The 27,538-nt window shown below is 37.0% G+C and overlaps 1 protein-coding gene across 5 annotated transcripts in view; it reads left to right on the top strand.

Moving 5' to 3' along the window:
- LOC101742530 (cubilin) overlaps positions 1-27,538 on the top strand; it is a 114,311-nt gene that overhangs the window by 39,288 nt on the left and 47,485 nt on the right. The window contains exon 2 of one of the 5 annotated variants that reach the window (XM_062669154.1): positions 7,992-8,303. The exons of the other annotated variants lie outside the window; for them this stretch is intronic. The gene's annotated coding sequence lies outside the window, so the exon portion shown is untranslated. The remainder of the gene's footprint in view (positions 1-7,991; positions 8,304-27,538) is intronic. 5 annotated transcript variants of the gene reach the window in all.

Raw genomic sequence — 27,538 nt, forward strand, 5'->3', positions numbered from 1 at the left:
AAATAATATATTACACTTTGTAGTTTGCTATCATTAAATCTGTAGTGTTCGAAAAGTCGGAAATTAAAGCAATAAAGGCGTGATTAAACCGTAAAAATAGTTTTAAATAATGTCTATGACTCGCAAGATCGTTGGAGATACTGAACTATCGTTGGACTAAGTCAATGGAAAACATTTTAAAAAATCCAAATACGCTAGTGACATTTTACCATAACAATAAATCAAAAATACCGCTCGCGTTCATCTCGCGTTCGATAACACGCAATGACATATCATTAATCATTGAAATACGTCTGATTGATTCTCAGATAAGTGCGAATCTGTGACGCTCCATTTTCATTTGCGATGAATTAGCCGATAATTGGTTCGCGGTATTCTCGACTGATATTGCATAATCACATTTCGTCTGACGGTAAGATCGATACTGTCATCATGGTGTGTGCTTTTGACGAAACATCGCGTTGTTTGTTTAATGAATCGCACGCAAAAGATTATTTGGAAACGATTACTGGTTGTAGGATGTCTTGTGAGTCCGCGCGGGTAGGTACCACCGTAGGTAGGCAGGGGCCTATTTCCGCCGTGAAGCAGTAATGCGTTTCGGTTCGAAGGGTGGGGCAGCCGTTGAAACTATACTGAGACCTTAGAACTTATATCTCAAGATGGGTGGCGTATTTACGTCGTAGATGTTTATGGGCTCCAATAACCACTTAACAGCAGGTGGGCTGTGAACTCGTTCACCCATCTAAGCTATAAAAAAAATATGTTGCATATTCAAAATGTCCCGTTCACCGTAAAGCAGTATAAACATGGATATTTTAATAGGCTATACGATCGTGTTTGAGATGCCCGGAAAACCGCCGAGGGTGAATAGGTTTGGTGAGCGAGGTCGTATGTGAAAAGGACGTGTCGTTTAATCTTAGAATTATCAGGGTATGGATTTTTGTGTTAACTCTATTCGGGAGAGTGGGTCGTGATTCTGTGAATGTTTTTTGGAACGATTACGCGTGGAGTAAGTTTGCAAGTATACTCAGGGCATACCGTTACCGCCTCAAAGGGGATCTTAAGTAACACAGTTACAATGAGTACAACATTTAACAATGAGATTTATTTACATTCAGATCGTATGTTCTAAGTATGACTATTAAACTCAAGGAACCAATCAAACAGTAAAATGGAGAGGTCTTACAAATCACATCGAATCTAACTGACAGAGCTTCCGTACGCCCTCTTGGCTGAGCCCTTGCTCGTCCATCTGTCCTGGTGAAACTGAAAAGGCCACCGGGCCACGAGCTATATCTCAATCATAAAAAAAACTTCCGTACACGACGGCGTCACAATGTAATAGTCGCGAATTTTTTCCGTACTGCTTTATATGGGCAGCGGCAAACTACCCTCACATTAAAAAAGTCAAAAATAGTTTAACATCTAATAATTGTTTCATAAAAATTAAAACCGCAAATTTAAGCCCAACTCAGAGTTAAAATAAATTGATGGTAGGGGTATACTTTAGTTTTGGCGATCGATTAACATAAGGTTCTTTCTGAGCTGGTCCCCTCAACTTGGGCTTAATCATCATTGCTCATCCACATCCAGAGGACTTTTTTGTCACGTACCATCCGGCTATGGAATGAGCTTCCCTCCACGGTGTTTCCCGAGCGCTAGGACATGTCCTTCTTCAAACGAGGCTTGTGGAGAGTATTAAGCAGTAGGCAGCGGCTTGGCTCTGCCCCTGGCATTGCTGAAGTCCATGGGCGACGGTAACCACTCACCATCAGGTGGGCCGTAAGCTCGTCTGCCTACAAGGGTAATAAAAAAACTCAAATCTAAATAAATATTGCACTCACTCAATTACTTATTGACATTTTCGTTTAAACGAAAACGCTTTTTTGCTTGTTTATAGGACTTTAGTGAAGGCATCAAAAAAAGTTACGGTTAATGAAGGCTTTTTGTCACCTCGTCTGCTGTCACTAATGCGATAACCAATATTAGATTGATGCTATATAGTTAAGACGATGCAATATGCGATAGCAATACTTAAGGCGATATAGTACACTACTTTTTTACTGGGGTAGAACCTCTTGTGAGTCCGCGCGGGTGGGTACCACCGCCCTGCCTATTTCTGCCGTGAAGCAATAATGCGTTTCGGCTTGAAGGCAGCCGTTGTAACTATACTGAGACCTTAGAACTTATATCTCAAGGTGGGTGGCGCATTTACGTTGTGGGTGTCTATGGGCTCCAGTAACCACTTAACACCAGGTGGGCTGTGAGCTCGTCCATCCCTCTAAGCAATAAAAAAAAAAATATATATATATATAGTACACTAAGATAAAGATTTTTGTTACTGCAGGATCATGCTGTTGCATAATTTTTATTACTATAAAGGCAGTTTCAGGAGTCGTTGACATTTAACGGTCTTATTTCAAACGTGATATTATGTATAGTATATTATTTATCACGTTTGAAATAAGAATCACGATGCTCAGCAATGAGCGATCGACTGAAGGAGGAGGAGGAGGATATTATTTATCATGTATATCAGTACGATATATACTAATACTATGAAAAACTGCGGTAATACTGATACCAACTTTGATATTTTCAGTCATGTCTAGCATAGAAGTTTTTAGTAACAAACAAAAATATACTAAAATAAGCAGCCGTGTGTGTTATATTTAACCACCTAACATTCGATTTGCACCAACTCTGATTTTAAAGTCTGGCGAACCAGTTTTAATAAAAAAAAAAGAAAATCAACACTGTTGTTTTGTGAAAAGGCTACAGCCGTTTGCAACACAAAAGCTTTAACTTTTAACTCGGTTGCTTTGTGTATTCGCTCCGTGTGTCCTCGTTTGACCGGATTTTATCAGGGGGCCTCTCCGCTGGGCGTATTGTTTCTTTGCGATTTGTCACACGCACCCGCTTTGCCGATTATCGATTCACACTTCTGTAAGCGATAAGGATGAGATAGGGAAAACGGGACCGTAGGCCGTATTTTGTTGTATTCAAAAGCGAAAAGCTTAAACGGATATAGAGGTCTTGAATTTGAATTTGAATCCATTTTCAAATTCGGAATACTACTATTTTAGTTTCTTTTCTTTCTAGAAACTATTGAATGCTGTGAACATCTGTAGTTAAATATATTGGAAATTGTATTTTTTTTTATTGCTTAGATGGGTGGACGAGCTCACAGCCCACCTGGTGTTAAGTGGTTACTGGAGCCCATAGACATCCATGTATTATTAACACCGGATTTTATAAATATGTAACACTGTCAATGCTCTTACTATAAAATTAATACCATTGCCCACTTGAATACCTCTCAGTATATAGGTATATTCTTTTTGGATAAATCATGATGAAATATATAATATTATACACAAATTGAAAAACATAGCTAACATTTCCTGCTGTTACGCAAGTCGTAGGGATAATTAAAAGTACCTATTTTTACAGTTTAGTCTCGCGTGACCATGTTAATCGTCATTGTGACCACGAAAACTGTACAGAATTCGAAACGCCAGATATAATATTATTATAATAACAATAATAAACGCAACGTCCAGCCGCAAAAGTACTCATAATTATTTAAACATGGCTAAGTAAATTATGGACAACAATTATAATTGAATAGTTCATATTACACTGTCTAATTAATGTAAATACAAAAATAATATTTTACAAAAAAAAAACACAAAAAGCTTTGGATACAACTTTTTAGTTCTTGCATGAATCATCCATGATGATCATAATATTTTTAGTTTATTTACAATATGCTGGTTATTATCAGCTATACAGGAATTTAAAAAAAACATTTTTTACATTTAGAATAATCTTTAGTTTTACAATCCATAATGGATTCCAGCAGCGTCCTTTATCGGAATGGAATATAAAGCCAGGAAAAAACAGTTATATCACGACCGCCATTAACATAAAATGGCTACTGATTTTCTATCTGAGATTGAACTTTGTAGAGCGTGAATCGAGCAACGAGGAATACAGATTATTTTTACGGTATGCGTATTTTTCAATACGCAAATCGTTAAGAGTTGATTCCAAACAATGGTGTGCCGATGTACTCTTTTATAAATGAGATATTTAATAGCTATAATTCAAAATAACCTTTAAATTACGTTCTTACATTCTTGTTTCGTCAACCTCATCATCATCACACAGTCGTCCGCTACAGAAAATAGATCTCTCCCAATTTTCGCTTGATGGTAAATTAATATTTATATATGAATAAAGATATAGTAAAAAAATATATGTTGGAACGAAGTTCCTTATGGGACGATGCGGAGGGGTACCCGAACCGGGAAAAAACGTCCGTAACGTAAGATTTTTATTAGTAATGCACACAATGTACGACTTAACTTTGTAATAACGTACAAAAAATAAGATATTTTTTTATCGTTCATTGACCACGATCTCAGAGTGTTCGTTTGCGCAGTACACTAACTCTTATGCAAACAACCGTGAATGTAGTGTACCACAATAAGTTCGCACGTTACCGAATGACCACCGTGGGTTGTTGCGAAACGTCCAGTTTTATTTTCTTTATACCTCGAATAGAACTTTAAATTAATATTTTTATAATAAGGAACTTCGTTCCTATCCGGTGTCCCACGACACCACATATCTTTTTCTTGTTGGTCTGACTATTAAGTTGTATTGGACATATAAATTTCGTCAATGTCTGGTCTGTTTACTAAACTAGGCATGATGAGATTAGGTAAAATAAAATGGTCCGTGTAGGGTTCGAAATTAAAATGTAGTTTAAGTACATACATATATCGAAGTGAGTGAGTGGGAAACTGGAATTATTTATCTAACTGGGATTATATGCGAAATTTGTTTCATCTCCTCATTCATTTGTTGCTTCATTCCATTTATTAATCAGTTATGGATAAAATTAATTTGATTTCCAGTTATTGTAACAATAAAAAGTAGTTATAAGTTGCGCACTCTGTTTGGACTTAAGGAGAAAAAAAGCAGAATACAAAACTAATTACTTTTTTTTAAAACCGAACCAGATTATGACCCAACTGATGATAAATAGATACTGGGTCCCATAGAAATTATAAAAATCATTTTACTAATTATTGGCTTCACCTACCTTAATCGTTGGGTTCATTTTCCCATTTGTATGGTATTAGGGTTGTCTCAGCCTTCATACTGGTGGAACACGTGTCTGATGCATGCCATAAATAATAATTTAATATTGCCTTGCTTGTGTATGGGATTGAACCTTGGCATAGTCTCATTACTCGATAAATGTACCCCAGGACTTGTTTCTTTTAGGTCCCAAAGTCTAATTTAGAACCAAAGCGTTTAAGTTCGAACCAAAACAACTTCGGACATAACTTTTGAGCACATTATTCATAAAAAGGTGCTCATTTACGATTTCTTTACATTCGAATAAATTCGATACAGATATGCAGATGATATTTTGTGGTCGTTGGTAAAATGTTTTTTCAAGTAAATTACGAAAATAACTTAAAATATCATCTCTACTCTAGTTCACCTTTCCAGCCTTTGTGCCAAATGAAACTTCAAAAGGCCTAAAGGGCTGCTTGCTGTTAAGCCGCAGAATTTGAAGCATGTATTCAATACCTACGTGTTTTAACGGGCCAAGGTTTCAAAGGAAGCTTCTAAAATTTGTAATGAATTTTCCGCGCATCTGCTACTCACCGCGAGGCCTATATTTTGTAAGGTTTTTACACCATGCTCACATTGATATGATGAAAATCGTAATAACACTATATCGTACGACTTTTTGGACTCGGGAACAGGATTCCTAGTAGAATTGAAGACAGAATATACAATTTAAGAACTGAACATGTATACTGCTGCGATAAGTAATGCAACGTCCCAACGGAATGAGAATCTCAAGTGGCCGTATCGAAATATTTTTAGACATATAATTGGTATGAATTCGAAACACGGTCGCCCCCGGGTATTCAGAGCCGGTATTGGATGACGATTCGCGAATTTTAATTCGGATATCGAGGTAAGCAATAATACTGAACCGATCGACTGCGTTTTGCATATCCGACGGACGAATCCAATCCATTGTTTTTTTCCCTGTTGTCGATGATATGATAATTTTGCAATAATATACTTCAATTTGTGGTAAGGTTTTGAATCAGTTTTTAATCGTCTTTCTATTTGTAACTAGTAGCTTTAACAGAACATAGATATTTGACAGAAGCCTGAATCTCTTTAACGACATTTTCAAGAGAAGTTTGTATATAGATAAGTTCCGAACAATAGCATTAGCACCGCCGGCTTACCGAGCGATTTTCCCCTGCTCGCTGCAAGATCTTCCTTTTGTCCTTACATCCAAACATACATTGTACAGGTTTTTTTTGTAAATGATAGGATCTGCATTTTCCATTTTGATAAATTTACCATTTCTATCATCGCTCCGCCCGCCAAGGGAGTAGATTCATCCAGTACTACCTAGAACCACTGCATTCATTTGTAGTACGTCTCCAGATGCATTTTTATCACGTACCGTTCGGTTTGGATTGAGTTTCCACGGTGTTTCCTGTGTGCTTAGTGTGAGTTTTTAACGTTCTCGATAGCGTAAAAGTTAACCCAAATTTGTATGCAGTTGGAACAGCGCCCCTAGCGGCAAACGTAGGTGAACGATCGCATTCCATACAAATATGAGTTAACTTTTACGCTATCGAGACGTTAAAAAATTCGCACTAAGCACACTGAGCGCTGTGATGTGTGTTCAGGCGAGGTCTGCGGAGAATTCTCAGCGGTAGGCAACAACTTAGCTGTGTTCCTAGCATTGCCGACGTCCACGAGCAAGAATAACCCATCAACGTCAAGTGGGCCGTGTCTTCGTTTCCCTACACTGGAAATAAAAAACTCATTGAATGTTATTACAAATTGTTCAAATCCCATACACAAATGACGTGTTGCAGTCAAAAATGACAGTAAATGATTATTTTTTTTTGCAAATGTGTCCAGACAATATCGTTTTTTTTTTTCGGGCTATGTACGTAATTATTTTGAGCTTTTAAAATATTTACTTGTAGCTTTTTTGGCGTTTGTCCAAAAAGAATTGTGGCTTTGCACTTTCGTTACTTAGTTTGTTGCAAATTTATTTCACTGGTAACTTGTGAGCCCGCACGGGTAAGTACCACCGGTCTACCTGTTTTTACCGCGAAGCAGTAATGCGTTTTGGTTTCAACTACTGTAAAATCTGCTACTTAGGGCTCATCTTGAAGTCTTTGCGCTCCAGTAAACACACTAGTGTAGTAGTGTGTAAACACTAGTAAAACACAAGGCGGGCCGTGAGCTAGTCCACCCATCTAAGCAATAAAAAAGCATTATTATAAAGTAACTGGATGAAATTAAACTTATAATTGATGCGTTTTTTTTTTGTTGGAAAGAACCGCGCGTGACCCTGAATTTTTAATGCAGAACCAAAAGTGGAGCTTCATTAATTATGAACATGCTGTGATTCGTACATACACGTCGACACGTAATGATATTTCCAACACAGTTCGCGTATTTGAAGACCACAACACCCACGGTTTTGGAAACTTCAGTCTATATATATAAAAATGAATTGTTGTTCGTTGGTCTCGATAAAACTCGGGAACGGCTGGACCGATTTGGCTAATTTTGATCTTGAATTAGGTATTTGTGGAAGTCTAGAGAAGGTTAAAAAGGTAGATAAATATAAAAATGCTCAGAATTAAATAAAAATAACAATTTTGTTTTTCCTTTGTTTGTTTTAAGTTTATTTTATACAAAAGCTTAGGTCTTTTATTTATCGATTGAGGCACTACGAAGTCTGCCGGGTCAGCTAGTTTGAAATAAATCCCAGGAATGTTCGTCGTTTGAAATTTTATCTTACATCACTATAAATGCTAATACGAAATACATCGCTTAAGTGTTTAAAAAGATAATTGATCGACAAAAGTGACCGCGTGTTTTTTCATTTGAAAATGTGCTTTGTGTCGTGTACCAAGAGTTTAGTTTAGCACGATAAGGGCTATACTCGGAAATATACGTTGTTAAGGCAGTCAAGCACCGGTTCTATGTTATTCGAAATTATACCTTGTGTGCTGTGAAAAGATAAGAGTTTGGCACGATAAGTGCCCGTGTGGTTGGAGCGACGTTGACCGCGTGCGCCGCGCAGGGCGCCGCCAAGCTGGGCGAGCACGCGGCTATGCTCGCGGTCGCCATATGTTGCATCCTGGTGTTGTTGCTCGTCTTCATCATCCTGATCATCGTGGTCGGGCAGAGCATGGAGGCAAAGGGCGGTTCCTAGCAGCGAAAAGGTGAGATCTTAACCAGAGCACCACTTTCAAATTGCTCATTTTATAATGATTCCATCGTAGGTTTATTTCGATATATATTATATAAATTCGATAATATTTAACAAATAAGAACATTTTGACCAGTGGTACGGCGTATTGTAAGTCCGCACGGGTGCCACCATCATCCTGCCCTTTTGCCGCAAAGCAATAATCATACGTTCCGGTAGAAGCAGCTGTTCCAGATTGAATGAATTGAATATTTAGGAACATTCAAGCTATATTTGTTTCACATCGTTTAATTACTTTTCACGAATACAGTACATATTGAAATAATATAACCTATGTCAGTTCCATAACGGAGTCAAAACTACCGACACCTTATATTTTGAAATTCGTTAAAAGGCTTAGGCTAAAGATCGTACCAAAGAATTAAGCATACGCGTAAGCTTACATAATATGTTCTATCTAAAATACTAGCCTCCCTCGGAAATAATATGATGATGATAGAGAAAATATATTAGTCATACTGAAAATTTTAAACATATAACTCAATCAGCTTTATAAATTTAATTTCGTGTGTATTATTTTGGACGTTGTAAATCGATAGTCCTCTTATCGTGGCTAACTACTTCACATCGACTCAAGCGACGGGACAACGCAAAACCGTTCCCTTAAATATGTCTCGTCGGAAACCCTCGTATCCACTCTCGGTGCCTGTATGCTCAGGAAGCACCAGTCACCGTTTTCGTTGAACTCGTTGAATATCACGAAGAGTTCGTCGTGTAGCCTAGCACATAGAAACGGCCCACTGAGTTTCTGGCGAAGTTTGATCCAGCGAAGCTCTTGCTAGGGCTAGTGTTAGCAAACTCTCTCAGAATGAGCGCCGTCACCTCAACCACTTGTCCGAGCGTAGTTCTAAATAGGCCCCTAAGCTATAGGCTATCAGCGATATAGACACAGCCTACTGATATTCTCGCCGGATCTTCACAGTGGCTCGCTTTTCCGAACCAGTGGTAGATTCTGCGAAGCACTATTCTTGCTAGGGTCAGTGTTAGCAACACTATCGGTTTGAGCCCCGTGAGCTCACCTACACATCAAGGAGAAGCTTAAATAGCCTCTAAAGGTTATCAGTAAAGGTAGGAAAAAAAGGTGCTTTCTTAGCACTATGACGTTTTTTTTCGGACATGTTTTGAGAAACTGTGACCCTCTTAATTCTTCTGATGAAACTCGTCACCATTCTGTGTTGTAAATAAGATTTACAGTATCAAATCACATTCATTAATTCAATCAAATGCACAGCATAAATCTCTGAGCTAAGCCCGTGACTGCTAAAGGCTCCCATCGTAAGATTATAATCCACAGGATTAATGTTCTCTGTAGTGCAAGATGAAAACGTCACTAGGGAGACTTACTCACCAATTATAAATTACCTATTCTATATCACATGCAGGATTTTTTTTTATGCTTAGATCATTATATGGTTGAATTAGTTGACGCGTCACTGCTTGATAAATTTCTGTGTCAGATATTCTGAACTGAATGTTTTCATGCAAGTTTCTATGTGAGCACGCAGAACATTTTCTTTATGCAGTACAAATCATAGTTTGTATCTTAGCTGTTGTTTCGGTGATGAATAAATATGAAATTTATTAAGACCGTCGCTTTCTTCGCATATACAGTTTTCAGCCTTGTTTCCCGTGAAACTGGTTTTTGTTTAAGCTCTCCTGTTTCTGCATCAATTAGGTGTTCTCCTAGTCCTATGACCTGTACGTCTCAAAAACTGCTCGTCAGCTTCGCTGTATAGCAACTTTGGCTGTTTGTCAGAAGCGGGTCGAGCGCATGTCTGCAATATTTGCAATCATTAATACATTAGTAAATAATACATTAATAATTTCCTTTAAAAACAATATTTTCTGAGGCATAATTAAAGCCACTTTTACGATTTAATCTCAGGTTTTTTTGATCATTTTAGTGCTTAGCTTATTTTCACATATATTTCAGAAATCGCTAAACGGTTTTTAAAAAAAGTCCCTTATAAAAAAGTTTAACTTAAAAAATACATAAATCAATACATAGAAAAATAATTTTAAATGGTTATTTGTAATGTTATTAACATATAAAAAAATATACATGCACGCGCTAAGACATACGTACAGGTCGATGCTTAATACCTGTTATATAATCACATTTCACAAATAGTCGCAATACCGACGCTCCGTATACGCATTTATAAAGAGTCGATATATCGACGGTTCGCGCTCAAAGGGTCAATTTCGTTTCGTATACTTCACAGTTTTCATGGTCGCGGACGACTTAGGTGACAGTCGCCATTGGAACATCATGCTAAATTTGTTCTCTCTTAAGGTATCCACAGTTCGTAGACATATCCGAAATAAACATTAGCGTAAGCCGTGGAAGTTTTTTAATCATACAACAAACATTTTAGTATTTCACGGAGCATCTTCACGTCATACAACAACGTGATATATGTTACACATAAGTGCTAGCAGCGTGCTTAAGTAATCAGTAATTGCTTCCATTTATCCGATAAGTGCTTCAAATGTGATGGTTAGTGTCGTGCAATTTATCGTTCTGCATAATGTGGAGACGTTTTGAACAATCAGAGACTGACATACATACTTATATACGTTTCATTATATATATATCCTCCTCCTCGCGTCGTTTTCCTCATTACTGAGGGTCGTGACTCCCCCGCTGCATCAGTTTCTCCTGTACGATTTCCCTCCATTTGCTGCGATCCTTAGCTTCATGAAGGGCATTGTGGAAGTTGATGTCCAGAGAAGATCGTATTTGGTCCGACCATCTCGTGGGACTGCGTCCTCTGGGACGTTTGCCATCTACCTTTCCTGTCACCATCAGCTGTTCAAGATTGTGACCCTCTTTACGAGTAATATGTCCGAAGAATTCCAGCACCCTACGAAGGCATATAGTGGAAAGTCTGGTTTTGACATGAAGCTCTCTCAGAATAGACACGTTGGTGCGAAAGGCGGTCCATGGAATCTGTAGCATTTTTCTCCAGCACCACATTTCAAAAGCGTCTATTCGGTCTCTGTCAGCCTTCTTCATTGTCCAGGTCTCCGCGCCATAACTGAATATGGAGAAAACTAGCGAACTCACGAATTTGGTTTTAGTTTTTCGCGTGATGTTACGGTCTCTCCATATCTTATGCAGCTGGGACATTACATTTTTGGCCATCCCTATACGTCTCCTTATCTCTTTTTCGCATGATCCTGTGTTATTAATGTTAGACCCTAGGTAGACGAAGTCGCTCACGATGTCAAGGTTCAGCGTTCCCGTTAGTTCAAGGCTGTTGGTTCGATCTACAATCATCACTTTGGTTTTGCTGTGATTGACTTTTAGACCCAACAGCAAACTGATGTTCTCAATCCGAGCAAGGAGGTTCACTATCTCGATTTCACTTGCAGCAAGAAGTCTGCGTACCGGAGGTTGGTTATTTTAGTGCTACCTATTGTGACTCCGCCCTCCCAACCTTCACATGCCAGCCTGATTATGTACTCTCCATAGGCGTTAAAGAGAATAGGGGACAGGATACATCCCTGTCTTACCCCTTTACCGAAACCAAAAAGCTCTGATGTGGAGTTCTCGACCTTTACCATTCCTTGAATGTCCAGGTATAGAGAGCGGATGAGGGCAACGAGGTGTAGAGGTACTCCATATACATATATAGATAATACTAATAAACACCCAGACAAAAAAACAAACAAACCTCTTCTTCTCCGCGAATTTTTGTCTATGTGGGAATCAACGAGCCAGTCAAAATTAATAAATTCGTTCATTTAATTGAATTATTTAAAATTTATTATACACAAAAGGTCAAATCAGAACAAAACCACTAAGTGATGTTTACAAAGGTGAGATTAAATCAGTTTCTTGAATAGTGGGGAATTTGATGTATGCGAGGGGGAAAAGGGCGCAGCATAAAATAACAACTGAATGGCCGATACGTATGTAAAACAAATAAAGTTAACATTATAGGTTGTTGATTTGCATTAAAAATACTAAGAGATTTTTTTTTTGAAATAATTTCTGGAATCTCAGCAGCGTCACTGACGAAAACAAGAAAAAATTAATGAAAGGTGGTTTTTAAAAGTACCCTGTACTTTTTTTATGAAAGTTTCTCGAAGACAATTTTACAGTCGGAGTTGGCAATGACCAATGCCATTGATGAAAATAATGTGGGATAGATTAGGTTATTTGCTCAGACATAAGAAGCCCGTATACTCTGAATCCCAAATGCTAAATTTGTTTAGATTGTGTTGTAGTTTATTTATAGTAGTATCACTTCCAACTGCACGTGTTTCCGCTCCGAATAGCAATATTATGAGTGGAATAGAATGTAGTTAAAAATAGTTTATGAATCACATTTTATAAATCCATTGTTTCATTTATTTTGATGAAGCAGTAGTTCATGTCGTAGGTTATGGGTTAGTTGGATGAGGCTCCTCTATCCACCTGAATAACTTAATTTGATTGTATAATGGCTGACACAATCTTGAAACGGGAACACAAGACTATATGTGGCAATAATATGCACAATAGCGATACATCATAACATTTTAACTTGTATCATGTATTGTATGTGTATTACATTTGTAACTATACTGAGACCTTAGAACTTATATCTCAAGGTGGGTGGCGTATTTACGTTGTAGATGTATATGGGATCCAGTAACCACTTAACATTTGGCGGACTGTGAGCTCGTCCACCCATCTAAGCAATAAACAAAATAATTTTTTTTTAGTGTGGGAGCTAAATTTGTACAAAAAGTTATGAAGCTACGACAAAACTAAATATTCCTTTAAACTGTCAATAAATATAAAGTTTTGACTGAATCGATTAAAAGACGCTGGGTAGCAAACGGAAGATATAAAATTAGTTTTTATAAGTTAGATGAGATGTTGAAGTGAAACCTTAAATTTACCTAGAATGTTCTATTGCACAGTACATTACCGAGGAGTTCACGCTACGTCTGCCTTCTTTTGTATAGAGGAAATGGAGCGAGCCGTCATCTACCGGATTGCAACTCCCCGCATCACTTCCGCTGCGTCGTGTGCTCTTTGAAATCGTCTTTCGTGGTGTTATTAAAGGATAATATATTCAATGTAACTTTTCAAATTGTTGCAGGAAAAGTTTCCGTATCGTGCGTATCATTCTATTCTCTCTAGTATTCTCATGGGTACAAAGGGTATATAATATTGTTACGCCGGTAAGAGTAACGTAATCTATTGCCTATTAGCCGAACGAATATCGAAGGATCTAGTGACGTCTAGAACGCTTGAGGACTACAACGCCATCTATTGTCAGATAGCGGAAACACAATACTCGAAATGTGTGGAATATTCTCGATGATTCTAGGGACGTGGTATCGATTATAAAAGCGTGGCAGGGATGACACGCAGTCAGTTAGTAATCTGAACTACTCGAAGCAAAACAGCGAACGGATCACCTGAAGCGAAGCGGAAGAAGTGAATTGAGAGTTTTAAAGTGTTTGTGAAGGGTTTTAAGTGTTCTAAGTGTTGAATACAGTTTTTAGTTGTACTTTGGTGGAATTTTATTTATCTCGAACTCCAGCGCGTAGCAATTTATAATAACAAGACTTCCAAAAAATATTTGTAAGCGTACATACTTATTACGTTTATAAAATGCAAAGATAGATAAAGATTATGCTAATAAATCCTGATATAAATGGGTAAAGATGTCCAATATTACCTTGTTTTTCGTAATACATTTCCAACACGGCCGGCAGAAGAAGAATTTAATTGAAGATGATCAATGAACAATTTCCGTAATTCGTCTTTATTCGTTCAATTGAAACAAATTCCTGTTAAATAACTATTTGATCTTATCTCAAGGGACATTTTTTAACGGAAAACTGTTTCAAGATGGCTCACATTATTTTAACTATTTTGTTGAACTAAATTCGCAGCTAAATCAGGTATTCATTTAAAATTTAAAATCAAACATGTGCACGTAAATTTTTCAAATTCAGACATCAAAATCATGCTCTTATATCTTAAGATAGTATTTGTATGTTACAACATTGGTATGTTGTGAATAGATACAATTGGGCAAACGACAAATGTACCGCAGTCCCGTCTATGGCTGCCATGAAGCAGCCATGCGTTTCGATTTAAACGGTCAGCCAACTGATCTATAATATAATTGGGATTTCAACCTTACGGCTCAAAATGGACAGCATTCTAATTTTACGCAAAAAAATTGGATATGTATGTGTCTGTTAACGAATTAATGTCGCGTTATACATTGATGGCTGTGATAGACCAAAGATGACGTCATATAGCACGAACCAATAACAAATCAACAAACGCAATAGTGGCACCAATTCAAATTCAAAGTCAAAAAAAAAATAGACACGAAGAAAAAAGATGGACTCGCATGTCAATTCTATATTTGTAAAATAATTAAAAACAATATAATTAGTATTTGTAGAAGTTAACGCATTTATTCATTTTCCTGGCCACCTCAATATACCTATATAAAATAGACGCAGCAGTGTCTTTTCGCCACAAATATCTTTTGTTACACTTAAGTTGAATTAAAAGATTTTCAAAAAGTATTTCACGTGAAATAATATGAGGGAATCTATTTCAACACCATTCTATATATCCTTAAGCCAGGCTTTGTCGTAAGTTTTCGTCTAAAAGACCTGGATTTCCAGTAAAGCGTGCGAGGTCTCAATGAGAGGGATTGGGCCGCATTCGAAGTATAATACACTGGTGTAAATTGATTTTTAAAAGAAATGATATAAAAGTGAAGTCAAGTAAAATATGGGCAGGACGTACTTGTTTTAACTAAAGTCGAACCGCTTTAACCAGACATCTCACAAGGAAACCGTAATGATGTAGAGGAATTAACAGATGTTCCCGACCATTAAAATATTAATAAAACGGACGAGTTTTAAAATTATTAAATTTAAATTGCATAGTTATTTTAAATTTAGGAAGAAAAAAAACGAGAACATTCTACGGGAGACATCAAATATTAAACAAGTAATACAACCAGACGTGTCAGACAATGTGACTTTTCGTTCGACTAATTCCATATGTTTGTGTACTTTTCTCCAAGTGTTAACTCTAATAGCACTTTAGCTAGGGACCAGGGCGTCTCAAGTTGAATTAATCTGATAATCTGCACTTTATGTGAGATTATATTAGGCCGTTTGTGACATTTACGCACGACAAATTCGAATTATTCGTGAACCTTGGGTAATTCATTTATTTTAAGTGCATACTTGCACGCACCGGTTAAGGTAGTATGGGAGCCCTATGACCAGATGCAGCGATGACTTGCGACGATTGGCTGTAAGGAAATGGATGAGGAGAGCCCACTGAGTTTCTCGCCGGATTTACTCAGTGGGTCGTGTTTCTGATCCGGTGGTAGATTCTGCGAAGCACGGCTCTGGCTAGGGTTCGTGTTAACAATATCGTCAGGTTTGAGCCCCGCGAGCTCAGCTACTAGCCCGGTGACGCTGACATGGTCTCTCTCGACCATCAGCTTAGGTAGGAAAAAAAGAGAGCTGAAGGGCGAGCTCATTGCTGTGTTGGAATGATGCCTGTGCCCAGCAGATTGTGACAGGATGTTGATGATGATAAAGTGCAAACCTATGAAGGCGTTTCAGCTCGGAATTAATAGCCAATTTAATTTAGGGAAAAAACAGTAAGTATATTGACACAAGAATACGGTATATACTATAGTGCATTAATTATAAATACTTAAAGAAAAATTAAATTAGAAACTATAATTACAATATTCACTGAAGATATTCAGTTACTATATTCAGCTGTTATACTTCGTAATAAAAACTGAATAATTACAACTAGTTTTGTGGTTTGATCTCGCGTTTTTGTATCGTAATTATATTATTATTTCCGACGTTTCAAATACTAATTATAAAGTTTTCTTCATCATGTAAGACTAAAATGCTATTCTTTGATATTTTAATAGTGTGCTACCTACCCTCTAATCACTACATAGTATAAAACAAAGTCGCTTTCTCTGTCCCTATATTCCTATGTATGCTTAAATCTTTAAAACTACGCAACGGATTTTGATGTGGTTTTTTAATAGATAGAGTGATTTAAGAGGAAGGTTTATATGTATAATAACATCCATTAAATAGTGGAAAAATTAATAATAAATTACAGTTTCCGAAGCGAAGCGAGGGCGGGTCGCTAGTTTTATATAAACATACTACTCGATTTTTACGTTCCTATTTTCACGAGTTTAGCCATTCTAGTGCCTCGATAGTAAAATCTTTATTGAATCTCCATTGAGTGCGCAAACAGCCGCACGGACGCTCAGTAACGGCTTAAGCAAACGACAATGGATTCTGTGCGGTCTTGTGCTTATAGACGTCCTCTCCGCAGTGATGAGTTTGATCGTTTCGGAGGCGTCGACCCGTGCTGATGTGCCGCGTTTTTTCGTAAATATTAAATATAAAAAACGATAATCTGTTGAATTTATAAATATTATATCGCACCTTTAGGATTATTGAAGTGGTTTAACTAAACATTTTAAGAAAATGCAATTTTTTGTTGAACTGCTTATAAACATGTATTCTATCAGCTTATTAAACAATCTCTTTTCGTCTAGTAAAGGATAAAGTACTCTTTCTGTCTCTTTCAAATCAAGCGTAAACCTTAAAGTATTAAAAATCGAAAAACTTAGATTTATAGTTAATTCTTAATTTATATTTTTGGTGTTTGCCAAAAAACAAGAATTTTGGATTAGGCCACTTCAATTGTAAAAATGCGATATGTCAGTTAAGTGTAACGTTCACAAGACCATCTTCCCCTTTATATTGTGTGGTTTCAAAATTGGGTTTGGAACGAAAAACAATATCTTCTCGTAAGAGAGTTCTTAGACTAGTGGTCCGGCTCATTGATAAATCAGTCTAGTCGCTCCAATGAACTAGATCTTAAACTCAGCTCGCACGATCATCAGCCGAACTCTGCCGAAGCGATTGTCTCAATCGTTTACGCCTCGTTGACAATCAGTTTATATAGGTACTAATAACCTCTCTCCTACATATAAGTAAAATAATCTCTGGAGCTTATCGAACTTTTCTATATTTCAATAACTCGGATGATGTAGTTCATTGATTTCTCGAGACGACCTAAACAAAACGTACAGGTTCAATTGTCTTACAAAGTATTGCCGTTTTGGGCACAAGACAAATCGTGGGAGGAAACTCCTGACATATAAATTGATTTTCATAATACTATGTGTTTTTATTGTACAAATTAATATTAAAGACCTATTTATGGCTTTAATAAAACAAAAACATTCGTCTAGTAAGCAAGTAGGTGGTAGCATAAATTTAGAAATAGTACGTGCAAAATATAAAATTTTACTTTTTATTTTGGGCTGTGTCTATGCGTTAATTTACTCGCCAAGCCCTTCGTCGCAAGCGACGCCGCGACGGCTTCGGCGAGGACGGTAACCGATGCTTGAGGTACCTAAAAGCACCATTAATGGATCGGGAGGACCGTAATGACGTGCTTAGGGCGACATCGACTGTTTACCATTCGGTCCACGATAATAGTCACTCGTATTTATAGTAAAAGAGTGGGGGTAGCTTAGGTCTTGAATACCGTCTTAAACAGTTGTTGACATGCGTGTAACATCAAGGAAACAGTTAACTTTAACTATTTTTATTTAACTAAATAGTGACCTTGCACCGACATATTTATAACCTTTTAAATTGGATTTACATAATATAACAAAGTCAACCTCTATAGCACCCAAACTCAAGATCGGTCAAGAAGTGGTAATGTTAATATAGGCTGTGTTCTGAGTTAAATAGATAAAACTTTGACAGTAATTGTAAGCAAGAAACAAAATGTTTTTATTACTAATTCAACGACGAAAACTTGCTTAAACCTACTCACATATTATTTATTTCTTGCAATTTCCGAAGCATAATTCGACGAGAACTTAAATACATACATATAGCGTATACTCAAAACGGTTTCATCTTAAATCACTGAAAATTAACTGAGAACACGATGGAGCCGGCTGCACGCACGAAAAGACATGACTCATGTGGCGTTACCTCGCTCTGAGCCGTTCGATTTAATACTTGAAGTGCAAGCGAGAGCGCGCAACGAGCGACAAAGAGGCACAATCGGCCTCCGCGTTCGGCAGCGTTCGACATCTGTCTCTCTCCTACTTGAGTGAGCGATGCATCCGCGTGGACAGCTGCTATACAATAATACATTTACATGTTTTCGTCAAGTATGAAGTTCAGTGAAAAGTGAATGTGGTGTCAATTGTTTATAGCAACGATAATTGCGATAATTGAGAAATGAAACCATTCCATCAATATTTTCTTATGACGTTGTCACGTTCAACTATCGTCAGTAAGCCGACTTAACAGACAACCAATATATATTTTTTAAATGTAATAACATAAAATCTCGTCTCGACTCGATCTGTATAGCGTGTAACTAATTCTCTGTTTACACAGTTCATTTTAATTTCCCCTAATTTCCTAAAAGCAAACAAGCAATGTTGAGTTCAATCGCCGAGAGCTCGTCGTATTCGTCGCACAAATACCAATTTTGTTTAATAGCTCCACCGTACACTTCGCTCCATTAACGAGTCCGATAAACTTAGAAGTGTATTTTCGATATTGATGCCGTATCGTTTGTGTAATTGTTTTTTTTTTTTTTTGGTTCGTCAGTGTTTTTGTGGGTTTTTTTTTGTTATTGTTATTTTTTCTCCGTAAAATTTTTAATTTGGATCGTGCTCGTAGGATAAGGGGTTGTGAGTTTCCGATTCGGGGTGTGTTTTTAATAGATATAAATAATTTTCATATCGATTTTTCTGTTCGATGTCGTTAAAGTTGATTATCATAGAAAAAAAAAACAAAAAAAATGTCCTTGCCCGACAGTTGATTTGAAGGTACAATAAGCAAATTTGGCTTGATTGATTTACCATTCACTACCTACCATACATCCCTCTTAACAATATACGAGTACCAAGATATTCACAATATTAATTAATATTCATAAGACCTATCTTCTCAGTAATTCATTAAAAAATAATGGTAATATAAATGTTAATACGGCTCACCCACACACACATTCTCCACATCCAGACAGACCAACACACATACGCAAGTTACGCGTACAAATTGCTTACCTCGCCCTAGTAAATTGATACTTGATGATTTTTCACAGTGTTTATTTATAAAAATACGATATTTTATCGGGATTATTTCCACTGTTAATACGGTTATTTGTCAGCTTCTTAAATCGATCTTTAGTTTTAGTGAGTTCAAGCGTTGTTAGGTATTTTTTTATAACCACAATAAAACGTCCTGGGGCCTACTCGGAACAGCGCTGAAATATTGGGAAAATTACTAAACCCTAAATTCTATATGTATTGATTCTCATAAAACATACCTTTAACTTTGAAACCGTACTAAAAAACGGAAGATAAATATACCACGTTGATCCTTGGAATTAGAAAATCGACTCAGAACCGATTTTTTTAAGGGATTTTATGACCTGGTAACGAAGATCTTTAGGTCAAGTCTTATTTTAATTTTAATTAAAACTTTTTGTATGAAAATTGATATTATGAAATGAAATGAAGTTAACTTTTTCAGTGGACTTTTTGGAGGATCCCGAGAAGTTACGTTCAGCAGCTTTGTTTCATTTTCCCACATTTGTGCTCTTTCACAGATATGAAACAGTTAATAAACCACCATTATTACACATTTAAGACCTGAAGAAACACTAAATAGACAAAATTATACAAACACACAACTTCATTCCTCGCGTTCCCGCCAAAAAGTCCACTCGGAACTGACATTTGAATCGTACACAGAGTATATAAAATGTAGGCTAAAGTATCTGTTTGAATAAAGCCTGACGTCTGCGATGACCATTAAAACCATAACTAACAAGTCGACCATTTTCAGATCAGATTATTTGTCAGTTTGCTGCCTAAAAACGATTCCGCGTATTCATCGTCTGTATTATAATTACCAATCGATAGCCTGCCAAGTTAATCCCAAATTTTGAGCGAGAAGACGGTTCGCTCCTTTGACGGTCTCGAGTCCTCTCCAAAGCGGAGTGCTAAACAAAACGGGGATATTCACGTACAATGCCCCATCTTCGACATCGCCCGCCAGCCCCTCGAGATGCTTCGCTCGCGATATTTTTCATTTGACCCACTTTCCCCTACGAGTTGTCTGACGTATATATATTTTTTATTGACAACTATTTTCCCGTGGAAATTCGTCTTTTGATCGATAAATAAATTAATAAATTCAGCGAAAACGAAACGTTTATGTTTATTGTCATCTAAAATTTTAAGCACTTTGATAATTTTTTTATTTCGTCTGTCCTTAATTTTCAAAAATCCTCATTGGGTAGGTACTAGCACTCTGCCTATTTCTGCCGTGAAGCAGCAATGCCTTTCAGTTTGAAGGGTGGGGCAGCCGTTGTAACTATACTGAGATCTTAGAACTTATATCTCAAGATGGGTGGCGCATTTACGTTGTAGATGTCCATGGGCTCGAGTAACCACTAAACACCAGGTGGGCTATGAGCTCGTCCACCCATCTAAGCAATAACAAAAAAAAATTTAGTTCAAATGGATGAAATTGTAATTCGAGTTAGTTTTCTCATGTAGTTTTTTGACGTTTTATAGCCATATCGATTTAATGGCGATCATTGAATCGATTTTATCGTCATGTGTAAAATAAACGACTACGAGTATACTGTAATCTTGTTTGTAGCAAGTTGCCGGTTCATACAGAGCATCTATATATTAATACGTGAAGCAAAAACTTTGTATCCCTTTTTACGAAAATTGCGCGGACGGAGGAGTATGAAATTTTCCACACTTATAGAGAATATAGAGAAGAAGTGCACAATGCTAATATTTTTTTGAAATAACGCATAAAAGATACATTAAATCAATAAAGAAAACATTACACACACTACATACCATGTATTTGACGCACACACGCATGCACACTATTTATTGTCAAACTTTTGTTCTTGACGCCTGTTGTCAAATTGAGAATAGATTAAATATTGTTTGTCTTTGTTAATATTTTTTATAGTGTAGTTACGAAATTTGTGATTATAGAAGTATAAAATACAATCAGAATAGTGTAAAAATTTATAATTCCAATTAATTATAGTCGAATTTCGACTACTGCGGGACCTCTAGTACAGAGTTATTTTGCACTTGGCTCCGGAATAAACGCTTAACGAGGCGCCTCTGAATCGTTCCACTGATCATTGTGCGCTCAATCCTAGACGAGAAAATAATGTTCTTATAAACAGGGTTGAGTCGTGTAGGATCTTAGGGAATTCCAGTCTCTATTCACCCAAAGCAGCGAACAGTGCGCTTAGTGCGAGTTTTTTAACGTTCTCGATAGCGTAAAAGTTAGCTCATATTTGTATGGAAAGGGATCGTTTGCCTACGTTTGCCGCTAGGGGCGCTGTTTCAACTGCATACAAAATTGGGTAACTTTTACGCTATCGAGAACGTTACAAAACTCGCACTAAGCACACTGAACGATAGAGAGGTTAAATTTTCGGGAGCTAGTAAAATATTAACGAAAATCTTGTAGGATTAGATATTAGTGGTTGGTTTTCGTTGAACAAAAATAAAGTCGTTAGATTAATAACATTTCGCAGTTACTGCTGGTTTTTTTTTTGTTGCCCTTGTAGGCAGACGAGCATATGGCCCACCTGATGGTGAGTGGATACCGTCGCCCATGGACTTCAGCAATGACAGGGGCAGAGCCAAGCCGCTGCCAGTTAATGAATCGTTACTTTTCTGAATACTTCTCAATTCAGTCACGACCTAAGCACCGGGAACTAAACTTCACCTAAAGCTTCGTGATTTTAATTCTTTTTTTTTAAAAGAGTCGGTAAGAAGTTATTCAACTCAACGTTGAACTAGTAAAGTTCGACTAACGAACCCGGGAAAGCTTTTGTTGTTTTATTACAATAAAATGGAATAAAAACTAGGATCCGTTGGACTTACATAAGTTTCCGTTCTAAATTTAAATAAAAACTAATTTATAAAAATGAAAGAACTTTTTTTTTTTGTTGCTTAGATGGGTGGACGAGCTCACAGCCCACCCGGTGTTAAGTAGTTACTGGATCCCATAGACATCTACGACGTAAATGCGCCACCCACCTTGAGATATCAGTTCTAAGGTCTCAATTATAGTTACAACGGCTGCCCCACCCTTCAAATCGAAACGCATTACTGCTTCACGGCAGAAAGAGGCAGGGTGGTGGTACCTACCCGTGCGGACTCACAAGACGTCCTACCACCAGTAATTACGCAAATTATATTTTTTGCGGGTTTGATTTTTATTACACGATATAATTCTTTCACCGTGGAAGAAATAGTTCAGGATAGGGTCAATAGTAAAGACCACGTGGACGAAGCCCCATGCGCTGGTCTAATCTGGTGAAAATCCTTACCAAAACCCCCACTTATCGAGTACGTGCGCCAAACCTCGGTTAGCGAACTATGGAGAGCTTTCTTCATGGCTTTAATAAACAAGCAAACATGACCATGACTGCCCTGCCAAGAGAGTAACAATGATGATGGAAGACATAGCTATGAACATTTGTTAAATACGTATTTAGAAAAATTGGTAGCTGCCTGCGTGATTCGCATATCGGCAAAATCGCATCGCTCCATACATGGGAATGGACCGACCCACTTATCCTTTAGGCCACGACGACTTGTACCGTACTTCAGTTAGATCTTTTTGTACTGTTAATATTTGTATGTGACTTATCAAGTCTGTCAAACAACTGTGTGCTCGGTGCGAGTTTTTAACGTTATCGATAGCGTAAAAGTTAACTCAAATTTGTATGCAGTTGGAACAGCGCTCTAGGCAAACGTTCCAACCCCTTACAAATTTGAGTTAACTTTTACGCTATCGAGAACGTCAAAAAACTCCCACTAAGCACACTGTGCTCCTTCGTAGACTTCGGACGAGGCTATGAAAAAAAAAGCGCTGGTGTCTTTGGAATGCAAAATATTCTTCTAATTACAGGCAAAACAAAGGATTGCTTATGGACAGCAGTTGCAACTGCTTCGTTGTGCCCCTGGCATTACTGACGTCCGTCAATGATAATGGTTACTTGCCGATAGTGCTTCTTCGGTGGTCTTCTAATTCTTTATCTCCACCTATTCCTGAATTAACTTTTCATCAACTTCCTGTCTCTGTAATTTAACTCAAAGAAGTATGGTTTCTTGAGGGTTCTACCTAAAGTACTAATTGCCTGCTAAAGAGGTTAAAGTAGTATAATTTACGTGCAATTGGTGGCGTGCGAGAAGCTCTAACAATATAACACGTGACCCAGTACTTAGTGTTTACATTTAGCGATAATTATAGTGACCAGATCTCACAAAAAAAATTCAAATTAAAACCATAACTTTGTTTATAAAGTACAATTAAATCTAGTTATAGCGTTGCAATTAACGCGTTTACTAATGAGACCCGCCATTTTGATTCCTCGTCTCCACAAAATGGACGCACGTCCCCAGACTAATGCTCGCATTAGACATTCTCCGTGGATGTTCGAAACACATTTCATACTCTACGCGCCGTCCGTCTTTTCGATTTGAATATTCATGTGTGAATCCGCTTCTGGCGTCCTCAATTCACAAATATCAACACAAACTTCGTCCTGGAATCGGATTTTTAATATGTTTTCATTGTATCAATGGCACCGATATGAGTAATGAAATATTTCAAAGTAACCAATTTAAAAAGCTTTGCTGTAAATATTAACATTGTTTTTTTTCTAGCGGTAGCTATGAAGATCCGGTCATATCATAGAAAGACAGATCTGTCAAAAACAAAATAACGCTCACAACAGTTCTAAAAAGATCTTATGTTAAACAAATTTCGAAGAACATTGTCCTTACTATTGCCCTACCTATTCTAGTAGCCTAAGGGGCTATTCCAGCTACGCCCGGGCGGGTAGGTGAGCTTACGGGCACAACCTGAGAGAATTTGCTAACACTAGCACTAGGAAGAGCAGTGCTTCGCTGAATCAATCACCGGATCTGAATCGCGACCCACTGAGAAGACCCGGCGACAATCTCAGTGGGCTGTATCTATGGGTTTAGTTATATCCTTATTATCGTTCCATATACATGCGACGTGCCTATTGACTTAAGCCTAGGTGTGTTTAAATTTTTTAGAATAATTTTAAACAATTGATTTAATTCAGTAAATTCGCGATGATTAACAGTTAAATGTAATAAAATTTATTTATAACGACAATAAATCGCATAATAATAAATCACGCAACACTAATATATTTAAGACATTTAATATGTATGTATGTATGAAATTATTGAAGTTACATAACTTAGACATCTCGGCTGTGTTCGCGCGAAATTTCCAGACTCAGGTGTGGTAGATAAAGTAAACAAATCACTTAACTTGAACGCCTAATCGTTATTTATGGTTTTTTACAAGTAACTCAAGTTAAAAAAGTATGGCTTTTGCAGGTTTTTACTTGTAGTATTAATGCGAGACTATGATTTAATTTTATAGTTATATAGTGTAAGTTGATGTATAAAATAATACGTGCGTATTGTGTTGCTTTTGTTTTTTTTGTAATTTAAATTTCTAAATTTCTCTTCTTGTTCACTTTCTACTTATATGTGATTTTGATTGTGGAAACATACTTATTTGGTTATTGTTTTAGCTATTTTTTTTTTAAATATTATATGTTTGTATTGTACTGTTTGTTTCCCAAATAAATAAATAAATAAAAAATCGGTTCTTATGAAGAAATTAGTTAGATATTGAAGTGAAGTGAAGAGATGAAAACAAGATAAGGTCAATGATACTTTTAATTGGCTAAGTCAATCGTGCAGTTTTTAAAGCGAAAAGCTAACAGCCTCAAGTATAAAATAGGTAATTTAATAGTTAAATAAATATATGTATATTTTTAGGACGAAAATTTCAGCGTACGCCGTTCTGTGATAATAAAACTATTTGTAGGATAATTGAGATGCTAATTAAAAATAAATTTACAGTTCCTCTGTGTAAATTCCTAGATTTTAGGAGTATTAAAATTATTGTATCTGCGTTAGATAGCCGTCGGAAATATTATTACTAAAATATTTTTTGGCAAACACATATTGTTTATCGAAGGACCCTCTGATCTGCGCCGGGATTTGAGCCAAGCTTAGTGATCCTAGTTTTGTATGTTTTCCATTGCGTGTACATCAAATATCGAATTACTGAATTCGATATTTGATTACATTATTATACTTAATTACATATAAGTAAGTACATGTGCTAGATTGGGCAAATTGATATTCGTTTTCTGCCTACACTGAGGTTTAATGAATGTTTCAGGAGCAATTCCAACGCATACCTAATAATATGTTTAGCAATAGTCATTAGGCAGCTAAAGACCATATAATAACTTAAAAAAAACTGGAACTAATTTAACACGACACAAATCTTTTAATTATCTTTTAGTACACGTAAGCGTTGCAGTTTAAAATGTTACTTGTCGAACTCGACAAAGAGTTCGACGTGCAACCTAACCCATGCATCAGGCCGCTGAGTTTCTCGCCGGATCTTTTCAGCGGGTCGCAATTCCGATCCGGTAGTAGATTCATTCGCGAAGCAGTTAGTTGTTCTTGAGTTGTTAGGTCTCCTTTGGAGGCGCTCGGGCAGCTGTTAGCAAATCCCACCCTTCCTAGCTGAGCTTTACTCGACCACTAGTAATCCTTCAATCATTAAAAAAAGTTTAATTTTTTTTTATAAAGTAACTTCCCAGAAACAAAGGCTATAACTTTTTGTAGATCACCGCTGATCCTCTGGTACGAAGGTGCCAAGAACAGCTGAAGCGGAATTTAAACAAAAGAAATTTGAATTAAAGTTCTCTCAAACATTTCGCATCATCGCTTTGTCCTACGATTATAATGGAGGGGCGTTGTGGCCCACGATCTTTCCCGACCTAACCCTAAATTATTTTGCTCCGACGATTCCGGATAAAGATTGAGTCATTACTGTGCGGAAAATCGTTTTAAGGAATTTAGATTCTGTGCGATGACAAAGAAATTTACTGCGTGGCGAGATTATTTCTTTTTTTTACTGCCACTTCAGGCGGACAACGCTCGCGTGATGTGAAGTGGTCATAACTCATTGACTATGGCAATATCCGGGGCAGAATTTATCTAAAGCTCGCCAAAGAACACCTTTATTGTATGTAGATTAAAATGAACAATTTGATCGGTTTTTCAGATTGTTGTCCGTGCTCGTGTGTCGTGTAAAAACGTGGTTTGCTTTTGTTTACTGCTACTGTTTATTATCATTAATTAATTTATGCTATTCGGTTAGTTTTCGAAATAAAATAAAATTAAAATTAAATAAAGTACGTAAACTGGTTTAATACAATATGGACCGACAGCGTTAATAAACAAATTAATAATAAATTAAAAATCACCTATTCTAAGCTAAAATTGTCTTCTGTGCTACAAGTATTATAAATTTACTATTATGTATACACATGTACTTATTTATATACTTGATACACACTACTTACATAACGTTTGTCAGTCGTTGGTCTAGTTCATTCATATGTGTGCTCCTAATATATTGATACCGGACTGTTAGTGTTGCGTGCGACAGAGATAGCGCTCTACGGAGCCGAAATTAGTCGATTGTCTCTTTCTAAATGCCGAAGTGCAATATTTATTGCCAGGTACTGCTTATTATAATTTTAGGTAATTTCGGATCGTCCCAATCCACTAACAGTGCTTTTAGGTACCTCAAGCACCGGTCATTGTTCTCGTCGAACCCGTCGCTTGCGACGAAGGGCTCGGCGAGTAAATTAACCATAATATCTGCTGTATATTTTTCAGAATTTCTCTATATAAAAACGGTTGTCTGTAATCGCTATTAGCGAAAAGTATAGCCCACTGAGTTTCTCGCCGGATCTTCTCAGTGGATCGCGTTTCCGATCCGGTGGTAGATTCTGCGAAGCACTGCTCTTGCCAGGGTTAATGTTAGTAACGTCGTCAGGTTTGAGTCCCGTGAGCTCACCTACTTGTCAGAGTTACGCTGAAATGGTCACTCAAGGCTATCATCTTAAGTAGCAAAAAAAAAGTTATAATTTTCACAAAGATATCGTGCACGATTCTGATAATATCGATTATAATT

Source organism: Bombyx mori, chromosome 6 (assembly GCF_030269925.1).
Source record: "Bombyx mori chromosome 6, ASM3026992v2".
Lineage (NCBI taxonomy): Eukaryota > Metazoa > Arthropoda > Insecta > Lepidoptera > Bombycidae > Bombyx > Bombyx mori.